Genomic DNA, 18,805 nt, shown 5'->3' with positions numbered 1-18,805 from the left:
GAACTAAAACAGTCTTATAAAGGAGATCAATGGATCGCGTCCAACGCAGAAAAGGGGGACCAGAAGGGGGGATTTTGGTTTGTAAACAAGAAACTGTATATCCCAGCAATATTAAGGATTAAGATTCTGCATCGTTTTCACAACAACCAGAGCGCTGGTCATACAGGAATTACCAAAACAACAAAGGCAATAGCAAAACATTGTTGGTGGCCAGGAATGAGGAAGGACATAAAGAATCATGTTGTCCAATGTGATGATTGTGCCAGAAATAAATCGGGAGGAGGGAAGCCTATGGGATTGTTACAGACAGTAGCGGAACCTACCAGGCCTTGGGAATGTGTAGCTATGGACTTTGTGGGAGAACTGCCAGTCAGCAAAGGACATCGTTATATTTGGACAGTATTAGACCTGTTTTCTAAACAGGCCCACTTTATAGCACTGACGAAGCTACCATCGGCTGAGAAACTAGCTGAATTGTACATAAACCATATTTACAAATTACATGGATGTCCAAGTAGAGTAGTCAGTGACAGAGGAGTACAATTCACAGCAAAATTTTGGGAAAAATTCTTGGAAATGCTAGGAGCAGAAAGGAGTTTAAGTTCTGCTTTTCACCCCATGACAAACGGGGCGGTAGAACGTACTCAGCAAACGCTTGGGCAGTTCCTTCGAATGTACTCTAACATGAGACAAAATGACTGGTCTAGGTGGTTGGCGTTTGCGGAACTAGCCTTTAATTCAACTATACATTCAGCAACAAACAAAACCCCCTTTGAAGTAGTTTACGGGTATGAAATACAACCTTTACCCCAATTGCCGAGGTGGACAGAAAATGAAGGAACAGAGGCAGGGAAATGGAAAACGCAAATGATGGAATGTTGGAATCAAGTGACTGCTTCGTTAAAAGAAGCACACAAAAAGTATAAAACGTTCGCAGACAGAAAGAGGGTGGAAGGCGATAAATTAGATAAAGGAGATCTAGTGTGGTTGAGTACCCAAAACATCAAATTGGGGTTACCTTCAAGAAAACTGGGCCCCAAATATATTGGACCATTCAGAATACAGGGTGTTATCAATGAAGTGACTTTCCAATTGGCATTGCCAAAAAGTTTAGGGAAAATACACCCAGTCTTCCATCGCAGCTTGCTGAAAAAATATATGGGGACTTTAGACAAAATGGACCCATAGAGTTATTGTTTGATTTGTTTCAGGACTATGGTGAAAGAGGAACCGAAGAGGAGGACGAGGAAAACGGGGGCGCCATGTCATGCAGCCAGATCCCAGGGCTGAATTTCCAAGCCCTGAATCTGACTTCATAACATAAACATGCGAGCACCTGGCGGGAGAAGATAAAATGAGCCTGGGAACTCAGGGGTGAAAGTATAAACAATTATAATTGCTGTAGTGTGGGGGGGATAGAAACCTTGGTGGAAATGTGATCCAGAAGGTGGGGTTTGATGATGATATTTGCGTGTGATATTACGTTGCATCAGAAGTGATAAAATTAGATGTATGTAAACATTAGGTCATTCTCGACTTTTCCAAAGTCATGTATTCTTCAATAAAGATTGTGTTTGAGAGCAGCTGTCTTTGATCTGCGTTCAGACTGGTCCTTTGAAGTAAGCCTGACAATTAATATTATTATATTGTATTATTATCAGTATTATATAGTATTACATTATAATAGGTAAAGGTTTCCCCTGATGTTAAGTCCAGTCATGTCTGACTCTGGGGGTTGGTGCTCATCTCCATTTCTAAGCCAAAGAGCCGGAGTTGTCCATAGACACGTCCAAGGTCATGTGGCCGGCATGACTGCATGGAGTTTCTTTACCTTCCCTCCGGAGCGGTACCTATTGATCTACTCACATTTGCATGTTTTTGAACTGCTAGGTTGGCAGGAACTGGAGCTAACAGCGGGCGCTCAAGCCGCTCCTGGGATTTGAACCTGGGACCTTTCGGTCTGCAAGTTCAGCAGCTCAGCGCTTTTAACACACTTCGCCACCGGTTCTCCATTACATTATAATATTATTATCAATATTATATGTATATAATATAATTGATATAGAATCAAATAACATTTTGACAACATTGAACTGCATTATATGAGTTTACACTGGCCTTATAATACAGTTACAAACTGCATTACAGTAGAGTCTCACTTATCCAAGATAAATGGGCCGGCAGAACGTTGGATAAGCAAATATGTTAGATAATAAGGAGAGATTAAGAAAAAGCCTATTAAACATCAAAATAGGTTATGATTTTACAAATTAAGCACCAAAACATCATGTTATACAACAAATTTGACAGAAAAAGTAGTTCATTACATATTAATGCTATGTAGTAATTACTGTATTTACGAATTTAGCACCAAAATATCATAATGCATTGAAAACTATGACTACAAAAATGCTTTGGATAATCCAGAACGTTGGATAAGCGAATGTTGGATAAGTGAGATTCTACTGTAATATAATTGATATAGAATCAAATAACACAGTTTGACCACATTGAACTGCATTATATGAGTTTACACTGGCCATATAATACAGTTACAAACTGCATTATATAGTAGTGTAGTCAGTTCTCGCCCATCCCTCCTTCTCTTGTAGTCCGTTCCCAAAAATCATTCCCAGAGCAGCAGAGCAAGTCCCCCTTCCCGCTCCATCTTTCCCCAAGATCCAGCCCTCCGGGTTTTGCGAACCGCCAACGAGACGAAGCGGATCGGCGATTGGCTAGGACGCGCGGGCGGCAGCCAATGATCTGCGGGGGACGCTCTTCTGGCTGTAGCGGGGGGCCCTCCAGCGCCGGAGTGCCATTCGGGGGAAAGAAGAGCCCGGCGGTGGAGAGCCTCTCTCTTCGGATGTGGAGAGTCTTCGTCGGGCGGCTCTTCTCCCGCTTGCGCTCTGGACATGCGTGGCTCGGGCTGGCTGTGATTCCCTCCCCCGCCCCCCAAAAAACTCCCTTCTCCTTCCATGGTGAGCCTTCGTCTTTGGGAGTCGCCTTAGGAGCTGCTTGAGGTGCCCCAGCTCTTCCTTCTCTCGCCAGGGTGAGTAGCAGAGGTCCCTGCTTTTGTCCCCTTCCCCAGATTGCCACGATCGCCCTCCGGAGAGGATGGCATCGCTCCCCTTTCTCCTGTCACTTCCCAAAAGTCTTGCTAGAGTTATGACTTGGGGGTCGGGGGCTGTAGCAACGCGATGAGGGCATTTAATCCTCCTTAGCCCCCCTCCAAGACTTGGCCAAGCCTTTGGGCTTTCACTGGGGCAAGCCAGCAAACTCCGCTCTTCTTGAACCACCTCAAGGATGAATTCAGAGAGCCCTGCTTTCTCGAGAGTAGATCCCATTAGGTTCAGTGGGATCCCAATGCTTCTGTTGCCTCCTCTTTCCATGCCTTTTAAATGCAGGGATTTGGGATTCTCATGGCAGAGGAAGCCCTGGACTCAGAAGTGACATATTCCCTGTTGTCATATCTGCAGAATATCAGGAACATGTGGCTTTTTTGGTCCATTATGCAGTGGTGCAGTCGATGAATTTTAGATTCTGGACTTAACTTACTGAAGAGGAGGAGGAGGAGGAGGGTGTTTGCTAGGCTGTGGAAATGCTACTATCTGCTTTAGATATATCCAAAGCTAGGAGGTCTGTTTGGAAATGCGGCAAGCTATTTCTGTGGAGGGAGGGTTTCCATTTAGCTCACAAGGATTCCTGGCCCAGGGTCCTGCCTTCCAAGGTTATGCTTTACAGTGGGGTTCTTAGTCTCTTTTGCAGTTTGCTTCCCAAACCCTGTGGATACCAAAATCTGTGGATTCTCCAGTTAATAATAATAATAATAATAATCTTATATTATAATTTTATTACTATTAATTATTATATTATTAGTCATATATATGTATATATAAAATCATCGTTATTATGTTACATATTATTATTATTAACATAATCATGATTATATATATATATATATATATATATGACTAATAATATAATAATAATTAATAGTAATAAAGGAACCCTGGTGGCGAAGTGTGTTAAAGCACTGAGCTGCTGAACTTGCAGACCGAAAGGTCCCAGGTTCAAATCCCAGGAGCGGAGTGAGCGCCTGCTGTTAGCTCCAGCTTCTGCCAACCTAGAAGTTCAAAAACATACCAATGTGAGTAGATCAATAGGCACCGCTCCGGCGGGAAGGTAACGGCGCTCCATGCAGTCATGCCGACCACATGACTTTGGAGGTGTCTACGGACAACGCCGGCTCTTCAGCTTAGAAATGGAGATGAGCACCAACCCCCAGAGTCAGACATGACTGGACTTAACGTCAGGGGAAACCTTTACCTTTTAATAGTAATAAAATTATAATATAAGATTATTATTAATATTAATAAAACATTATTTATATTTTACCCTATCTCCCCGGAGATAGTGAAACTTGACAATCAACATTTAAAAACAAATGATGACTTAACAGCTAAAATTAAATAAAAAATGCAACCTGTTATATATCAGACATAAAACAAAACATCAAACAGAAGCACCAGTTTCTCAATTCTTTGGGGGCAAATAGATTGATCATTGCTCAAGATGTCTGTTGAGCTGGTGGGACAAACAGGGCATGGATAGGGATGATAACTATTAATCTGAGGTATAATGGTAGTATTACCGTCTATTCCTCCTCGTCTTAAGCCAGGAGCAAAGGACTTCAGCTGTTTCTTGAATGCAAGGAGGGAGGGTGCAATCTTTAACTCCTTAGGAAGGGAGTTCCAAAGTTGGGGGACAGCCATGGAGAAGGCCCTTTCTCTCATTCCCATGAGGGGGTGGGACTGAGATCAGGGCCACCTCCAATGACCGCAGTATCTGAGTTGGTTTGTAGTGGGAGATGCGGGTCATCAAATAGTCTGGGTCCAAGCAGTTCTGTTATATTCAGTCACACAGTAAAATGGTACCGCTTATAGAAAAGGGCAAATATCAAGTTTTGCTTCATGGATTTTAAAAAATATTTTCAAGCCATGGATGTTTGAATTTGTGGATGCTGAGTCCATGGATACGGAGGACTGAACTGTACCTTGACTACTGCTGAGGCTTTAGGCTACAATCCTTTTGCTGCAGTATCAAGGATCCAGCCCCATTGAACCAAAGCTGAACCTTGCAGAAGGTGTGACTCTATCGTGGTGCTGCAAGAGGAAGAAAGACTGTGCTGCCTCAATTGTCTTCTTTTTAATATATGCAACCAGTGTTTGCTTGAAGGATTCGAAGAAAAGGTTTTCTGTGATGCAGCTTGAATGTTGGCATAACCTGAAGTCGCAACTTCTGGGACCCACACCACACTCACACGCCTGCACACTCGCAAGGAGAAATACAAGCACCCTGAGCGAAACATAGAATTAGGAATATCCAAAGCTATTTATTATATCAGGGTCAGGGCATGTGTATAATTAAAAACTCTTGGCACTTAGAAAAAGCAGTATTTATCTCTTAAGCCCCTAGTGAATGTGAGACTGTAATCAGGAGGATATAATATCGGTGAGGCACACAGCTGGGGAGGCCGTCTCTGCCGAGGATCTGGCCGTATTTATTATTTTTACTCTCCTAGGAAGGCAAGCTCCATCTGTCTTTCCTACAGGCCATGACTATAGATGGGTGTGAGTTTCAGCATGTCTGCCTGAGTTGGACTCCAGATGTGTGAGCTCAGCTGTTGTCTGTCACTTGGGTGACAACTGACTTTCCCCTGCAATGCTTTGCCTTCTCTCTGTTATCCTCAGCCCAGCAGTTCCAGTGTTTTGACTCCTTTCTTTTGTGGATTGGGCAGCCCTAGGGGGAGGATGATATATGGTTCTGTTTAGTTATCTCTGTCAAAACCTCTACGAATTGTACGAGAAGCAAGAAATGCTTCTCACTCTCTCCTTCTGGCATGTCAGCATGGGTTTAACTTTTAAAAGTGTGCAAAGACTGTCTCTGCTTTGAGAGCCGCCCTGAAGTGTGATGATCACCCATCTCTCCTCTCTTTCAAACAACTGAACTTTATCATCACGATCTAAAACGTATACAGCAACCATTTATCTTGGCTGACTGATGTCTGTGTTTGGATTCAGAATCTTAAAAATGGATGCCAAGATTTTGTCTGTCACCGTGCCTCAGCTGGGAGCAAAGGGAAACAAAATAAAAGTTTTTGTTGGGTGTTTTTTTTTAATTTTTAGTGGGGGGTGGCAGGCTAGTTTAAGTGTATTCAAATACCAGCCATTGGGAAGCTGACACAGAATGGGCCCTAGCACAATATTTATGCAAAGGGTTTGTGCAAAGAGTATAGTTCCCACATCTTAAAGTAAAAAGGTGACAGAAATAAATGAGTGTCATGCATCTCTATACCATCATTTGAGACCTGGTTGAAAATACTGACCTTTGGTGCACAGTGTTTGTTCCTACACATAATAAACTCTCTGCCTTCAGTAATTTAGCACCAAAGCAGTAGAGGGTTTTTCCCCCTCTCCCAATTGATGTTTCTTTTCTTTGGCTCTGCTGAAATATTTCAGGGGAATTCACATGAAAGACTGTTACTAATAGGCAGATAGTTGAAAGTGTGCAAAAGGAATAATTTAAGAAACAATACAGATACATTTTCTTGGTGGACAGTTAAATTCTGCCTTAATTCTAAGAGTGTTCACTTGGAAGTAAGCCCCAAAGCACTGAAGGGGCACATAACAGTACAGGTCTTAAATCTGCTATCATCTGCACCTTTATTTGGAGATAAATCTCACTGGATTCAAGAAGACAGACTTTGGAGCCACTTTGCATATGATCACATTCAAAGTCACATCTTAAAATGCTTTTTTCTCTTTGTAGTCATGGATATTAAAGTCAGTCAGACTTAGTTCCCTAGAAAAACTTTAACATCAGCTGTGGGGCAGGGAGGGGGAGGAAATCTTGCAGGGTTAATAGCTGAGCTATTAAGATTGGAGTCAGATGTGGCTAAAAGCAAGAGGAGAGTCTGGATTTCCCTAATATCCTGTGGTATAACTGAAAAGGTAATTGTATTTTAAGGGTTTTTTTCCTGAAAAAAACACCCTGTTTCTATTTAGGACTCTTTAAGAAAAAGCTATGGACCAGAATTTCTCCAACTCATAGTGATGAATTGTGTTTGAAGTTGAGGCTTCGGTTTAAAAATCATGAAGTGTGTGGCTTTCCAACCAAAAATAGAAGTACAGTAATCTTAGTGTCGTCTCTTTAAATGCTAGAGTTTGGGAGAAACTCTTTTTAGAAAGCTAGTGTGCCATTTTGCATCTTTTAGGAATAGTTCTTTGAATTTATATCCAGGATAAACAGTTTTGCCAAAATATTAGTTGTTGGAGATAATGAACTTTTTTGTTCTCGCTGCTTGGCTGTAGCATGAATAGGAAAGGAATATTTTGGTGAACTCCGCACTCATCTGTTAGGTCTGTCTCCCCCTGTTGTCCTAGAAAATACATTAGTTCAGTGTGTGTTGGCTCAGCACATTGGAATCTCTATTGCCTTTCTACAGGAAACAGTCCTACAAGGAGTAGTTCGAAATATATTTAATATTGTCAGTGGACATCAGCTTGTGATGCTGCTTTTGGGGAGCAGTTAGTGTGTGAAGTAGAGACAGCTTCATCTATACTGGCAATTTTACATGAAAAGTGAAAAAGAAATTGGGTGAAATTATGCTTTGCTTTTCTGATGGCTATATGGTTGTGATCAAGTTTTATTCACAGACTTGAAATGCAGGTATTCATGTGTAAAACCTATAGATATGGGGAAGGCTCTAGCTCAATGCAAAGCATGTAAAATATTTCCACAACAATTCCTGGCTTTGTAAAGATGGGAAACCGGTAGTTTAAAGTCCTGCAAAGGTGCTGCCAGTTAGTGCAAATAATAGTGAGCTAGATGGATCCATGGTCCTTTGGGTAGAAGGCAACTTCCTATTTTTCTGTAATTTTGCCCTTATCTAGTTCCTTGATCAAAACTTCTATGACCCTATATTTAAATTATGAGTTGAACTATTTTGCTCTGCTGACCAATTGATAGCTCATCTAAAAAGGATAGCTCTTTTTAAAATATGCTCTTGAAAAATATATTTTGGTTTACACATCCACAAGGGATAAAGATCCCTGAAAACTTGGGGAGGAGGAGCTTTTGGTTTGTGTATACGTATTGTACCTTGTCTCCCTTTATGATGGTATTTAAAGCGGGAAATCACATAACAGCTTCCCACTTCATTTCAACTAGAAAATAGGTTCAGCTGTTCTTCACATTTGCTAGTTAATTATTTGTGGATTTAATTATTCACAAATCACTGCCTTTGCCATTGCCCTAGGTCAGTGGTTCTCAACCTGTGGTCCTCAGGTGTTTTGGCCTACAACTCCCAGAAATCCCAACCAGCTTACCAGCTGTTAGGATTTCTGGGAGTCAAAGGCCAAATCATCTGGGGACCAACACATTGAGAACCACTGCCCTAGGCGATACCTTATATGCAACTGAAAAATATGTTCTTTTTATTTGTTTGTTTGTTTACAGTATTTATATTCCACCCTTCTCACCCCAAAGGGGATTCAGGGCGGATCACATTGTACACATACAATGCCATATGAACATAGAGACAGAGACAGACACAGAGGCAATTTAACCTTCTCCAGCTTTCATCTTCCTGAGGGGTTCTCGATTCTGGCAACAGGGAGAGCAGCTGCTTCATCATCCACTGTGAAGCCAACTTACTTATTCCTTTCCGCACACTGGTGGCAGTTTTATTAGCCTCCCCACATAGTGGTACCTAAATTTCCTACGTAATAAATGCAACTATCTATCGGGTTGCTTAGTTCAACAACGAGCAGGGGCTATTTTTTATTTTAATTGTCGGGTTCTCACTCCCAACACAGGCTGGCCTCGAACACATGACCTCTTGGTCATAGTGATTTATTGCAGCTGGCTCCTAACCTGCCTGCGCCACAGTCCAGCCCCATTCTGGCATTTCTGGGTCCTCCAGCACAATTCTGTAGTTAACTTCTGGGCAACATCTGGAAGCTGACCATCAGCTCATGCTTGAGGACGTAGAAATGCCTATAAAAGTGTTGTCTCCTGTAAAAAAAAATAGCATTTGCATTTTCCCTATAAATTTGCAGTTTTTCCACGTTTGCAAGAACTCTATGCCCCTCACCCTTGAAACTGTGGATGAATTGCTGTACTAGCTTCAGAACAAACCAGGATCCTAACCCATGATTCAGCATCTTGGCATCTTCTGAAGATAAGAACAAGTTGGAATCTAGTGAGTAGCTGCTGTTCGTGTGAGATCTCCTGGTTTAATTGAAGTGTGTATGAGGGAAAGAGTGAAGGGGCTATATGAATGGACAAAAGACTCATTCATATGATCATGTGAAAACAGCCAAGGCAGCCACTCAGCTCTACTCAAGATGTGACATGCATCACCTTTATGGGCATTAACAAGGCAAAGCTTTATAACTTCTCATTAATAAGGCACAGCCCTCCTAATTTCTAGATTTTTGCATGTGGCCTTAAGCTTTCTTCCCTAGTTTCCACTATTTGTAGTTTCATTTTCATTAAGTCAGCCAACTTACTGTTCTTCTCATTGTAGTTATTACTTTCATTTTCAGCATTTGTAGTGTTCATCAGTGTTCTGTGGCATTTCAAGTGATGAGACAATAGACCTAAAGAGGTTTTTAGATAGAATTAGAAAAGATCTTGCCAGATGTTCTTGTTACATCAGTGCAAAATATCCTGCCATTGCCTACCATCTTGATTCTACATATACAGGTGAGTAACTTTTACATGCTTTTGGCAGTAATGGGAACAGGCGCAAAGTAACATTGGTGTCTTCTTACTTCCCCATCCAGCTGAAAAATGGTGGGAAGCAACATATTTTATAACTTATAGCACACTGATGTCATGACACTTCTGACAGCAGTACTCAGACTAATCAGATCATTTTTTTCCTTGCCAAGATAACAGTCTTCCCAGATGCAGTTTCCTCAGCTCTTGCTCCATTGTCAATGTGTATTTTCAATTCTTGAGATAAATTTCTCAGGGGCTTTAATATAACTCTGTCTTTGTCAGTATATTGTACTCATATTTAGACTTTGTTCTAAATTAATGAATTTTCTTGTTAGAGTCTCCTTAGGAACATGGTAAAGTAACTCAGCGTGGGTTCATTAAAGCTTTTCTTCCACTATCATTTCTCTGCAAAAAGAATTTCCACAATGCGCACAATAATTAAGATGCTTAGAAGGATGTGTGAGCCAATACAAACACTTAATATTTCTTTTGAAAAACAAAAGGCACCTACCTCAAAGCTGCTGTCATTTACCTTTTTCCTCTCATTTGTTTTTTTTTCTTCCCCTTTTTGATGAAACAACATGCATGCCACAAGTCAGCACAGACTTAAACACACTACAGAAGACAGAAAATAACTGCTGGATTATCAAAATCTTGATATTCATTTAACCTCTTGGAAAGGAGGACAAAGTGTGCCCTTTAGGCTATCTGAGACACACGCGTGCACGTGCACATACACACACACACACACACACAGAGCCTTTTTTTATAGGCTCTAGGTGACCTTAATGCTCCCTGTAAATTTTTAGAGGATAGAAATTGATAGTGCCTTCTACAGTTGATAGAAAGAGGAAGTAAATGCACTGTAACCAAATGATTAGTCAATACCATAGTCAATATCTCATTCAGTAGTTGATTAAAATACATTTATGAATTTCAGTTCACTTGAAGTTCATATATATGCTTTTTAATATCTCATCATCCAGAGGCATGGGGTGGGGTACTATCAGAATGCTGATGACACCCAAATATATTTCTCCATGCCTTCAAAAATAGCCATAGCTAAGGATTGTATGGCAATTCTGAATGAATGCCTCAAGGAGGTAATGGGCTGGGTGAAAAAAAACATTGAAACTAAAGCCGTATAAGAAAAAGGTGCTCATTATTAAGGGTCTTAACCTGAGACTGGAGGTATGCCAATAAATTCTTGATGGGGTTATAGTCCCCCTGAAAGACTGTGTTCAGAGTGCTTCTGGATCGGTCACTCCAAATATCAGCCCTGATAACAAATTTTATTTCTTACCTGTCTCTCCTCATTGTAGGTTACAGATGCAATGGTCAGGAGTGCTTGTTATTAGTTTGGCTGATATGCCAGCTGCTGCCCTTCCTAGATCTAAAGACAGTAGTACATGCTGACAACCTCAAGTCTGGACTTCTGCAATGCACTTTACATTGGGCTACCCTGTACCAAGTTCAGAAATGCCAGTTATTTCAAAACACGGCCTCCAGATTGGTTACGGGAACATCTAGGAGTGAGCATATTACATCTATATGAAAGTCACTCCACTGGTTGCCAATTAGTTTCTGGGCAAAGTACAAAGTGTTGATTATACCTTTAAATTCCTATATGTTTTGTGTTCAGGTTACCAACAGGATCACTTTCTCCTGTATAATTTGACCCTTGGGACACTTGGATCCCCTGGGGGATGTTTTTTTCAATCCAACTGGCAATAATCTCTCAGAGGACCTTTTTAGCGGCCACCCCAAAACTGTGGAATAACCTGCCAGAAGAGCTTTGCATTCAAGACAGAACTGAAGAACTATCTCTTTGCCAGACCTACCCAGTCAGTTTTAACCTTTAAATTTAAACTGACCTTTTCTTTGTATAAATGATTATATGTGTTTTAATCTTATGTCTTTGTCTTTTTATCTATATGTTTTGATGGCCTTACATTTTATCTTTGCATTTTAACTAATTTTACACTGCTTCAATCCTTGAGAGATGGGTAACAAATAAAATGCATTATTATTGTTTTTATATAGCAATATAATTTTTTTATTTCTTGTTAATAAGTCCCATTAATTTTATTTAAAATAACTAATCTTTTTCAAATCTTATCTCTCTTTATTTTAAAAAGGCAGGGCCCCTTCCCCTTAGTCCATAGTTTTTGGATTTACTGCCTCTAGCACTTGACCAATCTGAAAAATTCCCTGTAGTCTAGTGTGTTTTGCTAACCCCTGACCTATTTCCACTGATCCAATCTGTTATAAGATGACCATGAGGATGTTTGGCAGCCACACATTCCTCTCTCTATGCCGAAGCCCTTGTCTTCCAAGCTTTTTTATTGGCCTTCACTGGAAGCATGGATTGCCTGTGAACTAACAAGGGAGAAGGGGTTGTCGTCCCTTCTACCATGTATGGAGTAGATATATCTCCCCCCTGCTTAATCCATGACAGCAGGCTAGATGATGATGTGGTTAAATGACTGAGCAGTGATGTCTTTGGTTTGAATCACACTTTTGCCATGTGTTTAGTAGGTGGACTTCTGGCAAACCATGCTCTTTCTGTGTTTGATCACTCTCTCTTCTGTTATATGCAGATTGATAAGACTGAGTTATTTTATGGGGTGTTGTAAGGATTGAAACAAGAGGATTCATCTGAAGCACTTTCCATTTGTATAGTACTTTTGAGTGTTGAAAGTCCTATTGTTAGGAATGAGATCGTATGCTCTCCTTTTCTTCGAGGAGAGCAGTTTACAGACCTGTTCACTGACTCATGGCATTCCCAGGGCAAAAAACAGAAATACTTGGAGGGCTCTTCTGAGCTGGCAACAATCCTGTCAACACAGAGTCTCTGGAAAAGTGTTTTTTGTGCTGCTTTCTAAATTTAGAGCAGTTCAAATGTCTACCTTAATGCAAGGAGCCTGGGCTAAGTCTGGATGAAGTCCATGGCCCATCAGTTTGCAGTGTGCACTCTAAGATTATGTACATTAATTCTCACTGTACAGAAGCTTTGGGTTTTTGCTTCTTAATTCTTCATTGGGTTCCAGCTGCCTTTTGCCTGCTCTCTAGGCCAGGATGTCTGTTGAATGATTGTTTGATTATGGACTTCAAAAAGAAATGCAAGCAGATCTACAAGAACATTACTTGCTTAAGCTGTAAGCAGCTGTCCTTTTAAAAATATGATCTGCAGGTCCCTTATCTCACAATTGCAATCTTTGAGTTCAGTAACAGTTCTTTTTGAGGTGTTGCCAGTTGTATGCAATATTAGTAGCATAAAAATGTGTAAGCGTGCATAGAAAAGCATTTTGAGTGTATTTGAAGAATGGAACTATATTTTGTTTAAGCAGGGATACTTGCTTTGTTGTGATTGTTTTTCTTTTTGCACACAAAATCTTTTAGATCAATTGCTTTCTAACTAGTATTGTAGATAATCCTTGCAATGACTCAATTGTTGAAGCAAAGGATACCAGCATGCCCATGTATTCAAACTTGGTTCACTATCAAATAACAGTAAAGCAGAAAGAGGATACACATAATTCCAAGTAGAGGACAGTAGGGCACACCTGGTTTATTCTTACCCACTACTTTCATGCAGCATCTTGTAGAAGCATACAGTCAGCCCTCAAAATTTGTGGGGTTCACTTCCATGGATTAGATTATTCAGATGTTTGTAGTTACCTTCTGCCCCTGATCTCTGATCCATCTCCATCTCCTAGGACAGTGGTTCTCAACCTTTATAATGCCATGACCCCTTAATACAGTTCCTCATTTTGTGGTGTCCCTCAACCATAAAATTATTTCCATTGCTACTTCACAACTGTAATTTTGCTGCTGTTATGAATTGTAATGTAAATATCTAATCCACAGGATGTATTGTCATTCATTGGACCAAATTTGGCACAAATACCTGATACGCCTACATCTGAATACTGGTGGGGTTGGAGGAGATTGATTTTGTCATTTGGGAGTTGTAATTGCTGGGATTTATAGTTAAGCTACAATCAAAGAGTATTTTGAACTCCACCAACAATGGAATTGAACCAGTCTTGGCACATAGAATTCCCATGATCAACAGAAAATACTGGAAGGGTTTTGTGAGCATTGACCTTGAATTTTAGAGTTGTAGTTCACCTACATCTAGAGAGCACTATGGACTCAAAACAATTATAGATCTGGACCAAACTTGGCACAAATCTTCAATATGCCCAAATGTGAACACTGGTGAAGTTTGTGGAAAATAGACCATGACATTTGGGAGCTGTAGTCACTGGGATTTATAGTTCACCTAAAATCAAAGAGCATTCTGAACTCCACCAATGATAGAATTGGGCCAAACTTCCCACACAGAACCGCCATGACCAACAGAAAATACTGAAGGGATTTGGGAGGAATTGACAGTGATTTAGAGGAGATGTGTAGTTCACCTTCATCTGGAGAGCACTGTGAACCCAAACAATGATGGATCTGGACCAAATTTGGCACAAATTTGGGAGGATTAGCCATCTGCTTCCAAAAAGGAAGAGTAGAACAGGCGGAGACATCTTCAGCCTTCTCTGCCAAAGGGGTTCCTAAGTGTTTTCTGATGGTCTTTGGTGACTCCTCTGACACCTCTTTGTGAACCCCGCCCAAGGGTCCTGACCCCTAAGTTGAGAAACACTGTCCTAGGACAATGGCTTTCCTGCAAAAAACCCTACAGTACTGTTGACCCTCTCTCATGAGGGATTTCCTACAGGAACCATCTAAAAAGTATGAATGATACTGGCTTTTGGAGACCCATTTCCCCCTGCACGCCCCTCCATGGCACATTCTGTCAGAGGATGAGGAAGATGTGCCAGTTCAACTGCTACCACATGGCCAGTCCTGTTGCAGAAATAATTTGGAGGGTCATCATTCCCTTCCTTCATCTCAAGGAAAGGACAATGACACTGAAGATTTCTTTTCAGTGTCTTAATTCTAGGAGGCTGAAGGGTTGCGAACCAGAAACAGAAGTATAGCAGAGGTGACCCGGGAGTGAGGCAGAGATTTTTGCAGCAATAGAATCTTTAATGTGCATTTTTCAGGTGGAAAGGGTTAAAGTATTCACATTCTTCCACTTTTTCAGGGATCCTGTCTCCCCAGTTATTGTCAAAGTGTATAACTAGTGGTCTAAAACATCTGCATGACTAGAACATCGCCATTTTGATTCTTATTAGATTTTCCACAAGGTAGATCATGGGACATTAATGTTCTGATGAGGTTGTCTAATGCATTTCAGTTTCTAAAATTCTCACAGCTAATGCTGGTTTGCTTGGAACTTTGTTTAGCATGGCCAGGCATTTCTTATTACGATGATCAAGAGTTCATGATCAGGATCACTGAAAACTGATTAGTTATGCCTTGTTTCTTTAGAGATCTTGCTTTTCCTTGTAAAATTTAAAACATTTGTTGTGCTACAAGGAAACTGTTAGAGAAAGAGTAACCTACACACATCTGAACTATTTGGCCCCTGGCTTATATTATATGGTTTGGAATGGATAATTAATATGTCTGTATCTGCTTATACAGATTCTAAATAGAAATTAAGTTGAGCTTGAAATTGTCATATATTTTTCTAGCTATTTCCTGAGTATGTGCAACATGTAAGAGAATATAGGAATTTGGAATACTTTCTGTAGCTTTGTTTTATCATGTGAGTAACTTTGTTGTGAGATCCTTCAGCCTCTGCTCAAGGCACAAAGAGAACCTCTCAAGTAATAAATACAGTTTAACTTCTGGCTGATTGTTGAAGTGATTTAGATCTTGCTTCATATGAATATAGAAGAAAGGAATAATGGAGTGCACATTTGTTTATTTTAGTAAAATGTAACCCTACAAATTCCTTTGTGCTCTTTCTATAAGTCTAGACAGTTTGGGCAAAAAGCCAACAAAATGTCCTTGCTCACTGGCCAGTGTGCTTGAAAGAACAAGACAACTGTCCGCCTACTTGAGAAATAAATTCTCCCTTTATTTACAAAAGAAACTAAGCCAGAAGTTGCTTTGCTCAGGAGAGCAAAGTCCTAACTAGCAAGAAGGCCAGACCTCAATAGGTTTCTGTTGCACTTTCAAAAGGCCTCATCTTGACTTATGGTTTGCTTAATGGAGTTTTCTGCAGATAAAACATTGCCATGGGCTGACAGATTAATGCAGGACAAGCAAGAAAGCAATCATACAGACCCAGCCTAAAGAGTTGGGTGTAATAACCGTAATCTGTATGGACCTTGGATTGGTGAGGAAGGAGCTCAAGCCTCCTCTAAGACTACTCCATGATCTGGAAGAATTGGGTCCCAAGGCGCTGATATAGTTGAGCTTCCTCAGGAATGCTCAGTCAGAAGTGTACTAAATGCCCAAGTGATGAGACAGTAGTTGAGCTTTCCCAGGTATAATAGGCTGCCTGAAGGATATGATACTCACATTTACTTGGGAGAGAGTGTGATGAGGTGGTTTGAGCATTGGACAATGACTCTGGAGACAATGGTTCAGGTCCATGCTCATCCATAGAATCCCCCAAATGACATAAAAAAGTCACACTTGCTCAACCTCTGAGGGAGACAAAGACAAAAACTCTATTAACAAACCTTGTCAAGGAAATTATGTGAAGTGTTTGCCTTAGCATCACCATACATTGGAAATGACATGGAGGCATAAAACAGCAACCACAACAATGCTACACAGAATGTGTGGGGTGGTTTGGTGACGTAAACACATAAATATAAATAATGATAATGAAGGGGAAAAGGAATGTGCCCCATTCCATCCTTCCCATCAAATTTCTGCAAATAGGTAAAAGTAATGGTAACTTGCCTGTTAATGTTGAACCTACCTCACCAGTCACATTAACAACAATTAAAAGCAAAATATTGCTTTTACAAAAAAAAATATGAGTAAAATATTTTTCTTATACTTTTCCAACCCATCGTCTTACGGCTAGAAGCTGGAAGATGTGTTGTTCTTTTCCCTTCCACATATACCTGCATTCATCCAAAAGAATAAATTAGAATGCCAGAGGCTCCTAATTTGACATTCACATCCAAGAATATTAGTGCATGCTGAGCAATTGCTTCTCCTCTGGTCCAGTGAGCAGTAGCAAAAAAGTAGGAGGGGAAAAAAAGCTTGTGTTAGAAGTTTGTTTATTGCTTTCATAAAAGTTTGAGTTTGGCTTACAATTCCTGGAGTTGTTGGGAGTAACAAACCAGAATTTGGATTCAGTTAGGTGAGGTCTTGGTTACTATAGTATATTATCTCCCATTGATGAGCAAAACCAAATAGATGCAATTGGTTATCATGTATGTGTGCTTCTAAGTGACAAATCAGATTATTCAAAATTCTGGTTTATTTTGCATGATTGCACGTTATTTACTTCATCACTGGGTTGCCCTCTAAGTGCCATTGGCTGTGATTTTCTTTCATTCTTAATACGAATCAGAGGTTTGTGTTGGTCCAACAACTGTCAAGTTGCATGCAGTTCTTTTTTATATTAGTGAGACTTAAGCATAGTTTGCTTTGTTCATATAAAGTTTTGATCTCCTCTTCCCTATAGTAAAGGCTTGTAGTATAATTTACACAAAATTATTTTAATGAGTTCTGTTACTCAGTTTAGATTTAGGCAATACTTGCAGGTTGTTCTTAGCACTGTTGCACAGTTCTCAACATTGTTATGTTATCCTTATAACAGGCAGGGTATGTGTGGCCCTATGCATCTTGGATCGCATTTCCCATGATCCCACACCATTAGTTCGGCTGGCTAGGGAACAGGAGAGTTGTCCAACATCATGTGAAGGAGCGCACTTTGCCTGCTCCCACCATATGATTTCAGTTGGTTATCAGTAGTGTTGTTAACTTGCATGTTTAGAGTCAGCTTTCAGGATTACTTAATACTTGTACATAATACTTGTGGATTAAGAAAGCTCAGTCAGAACTATCTGATTTGTAAATCCTTTGAAGGATGTGATCTACATTCATATGATTACATTCTGTGGACTCCATGAAAATGATGCATTATCTGAAATGATAGGGAGGAGATCGTCTTCCTTTTAAGTAGGCATTGATAAATGACTCCTGACATTTAACTGTAAATTTTCAAAGGTTAAACAGAATGAAACTTTTTGGTCTGGCTTAAAAGTCAGATTGGCTGCATGTAAAGTCCTTGCTAATTGCTTTAGAATATTATAGCTTCCTATTCATCAAGTAAACATAACACCAGAAAATATGGAAGAGTATAAGCTACATGGATTCTGTGTCCTTAAACTCCATTTTTGAGACTCTATATATCAGCATGATTAGATCAGTGCTTTAAACTAGAATCTTAAATGTTCTTTTACACAGTTTGTGAATCTTCTATTTCAAAGAAGATTTAGCAAATGGTGTTGAAGAATTAATCTTTTGAAAGAAAACTGTCTCAATTTTCTGTCTCCAAGCTCTCCCTAGCCACATAGATTTTTCCATAAATGGAAAACTTGTTCAGATTTTTTTGAAAAAAATATTTTCTCTGAATAGTTAATCCTAGGGAAGTGTCTGCTGAACAGCCTCAAAAAACCCTCACTATTGCTACAAGTCTTACTGGATACTGGTACATGTGTACTTCTTGGCAATACGTAGAGGTACTTAATTGGCATCTGTGCTCAAATCACTGACTCTGATTATACAGCAATGATATATTTTTTTAAATCCACCTTAGCTCTGAGTTTGTTTTCCCACCTCATACAGTCTCCTTATTCATCAGCAACGAACTTCCCCATGAGTTACAGTTGAAAAAACAAGCAGCTCTAAACATAGGATTCTAACTTAATTTTTTCCTCATTCATACAGTTTGAAAAATAACTCTTCACCATTGGTTCATCCAAATTTGGAATAAGAAATGATTTGCCAAAGGTTTCTCAACATAACTTGAATTTCTCAGTCACAGGCCATGTTACCTGCAAGATTTCTTGGGCTTTTCTGATGTCATAAACAGTACTTAGCTGAGATAGTAGCTTTTGAAGTCTTGTTTGCTGATTTCTAA

General features: G+C 40.1%; 1 protein-coding gene across 4 annotated transcripts in view; it reads left to right on the top strand.

Moving 5' to 3' along the window:
* The first annotated feature begins 2,799 nt into the window (after positions 1 to 2,799).
* The window catches only part of prickle1 (prickle planar cell polarity protein 1), a 96,501-nt gene continuing 80,495 nt past the window's right edge, over positions 2,800 to 18,805 (top strand). Inside the window, exon 1 of one of the 4 annotated variants that reach the window (XM_062982483.1) lies at positions 2,800 to 3,049. The gene's annotated coding sequence lies outside the window, so the exon portion shown is untranslated. Of the gene's footprint in view, positions 3,050 to 6,903; positions 7,011 to 8,336; positions 9,263 to 9,286; positions 9,769 to 18,805 lie in introns of those variants that run through there. The other 3 variants (XM_016993827.2, XM_062982487.1, XM_062982484.1) reach the window with 3 other exon arrangements.

The sequence above is a fragment of the Anolis carolinensis genome, chromosome 5, assembly GCF_035594765.1.
Source record: "Anolis carolinensis isolate JA03-04 chromosome 5, rAnoCar3.1.pri, whole genome shotgun sequence".
NCBI lineage: Eukaryota > Metazoa > Chordata > Lepidosauria > Squamata > Dactyloidae > Anolis > Anolis carolinensis.
The sequence above is the reverse complement of the archived record's forward strand: the minus strand, read 5'-3'. Positions and strand labels throughout refer to the sequence as shown.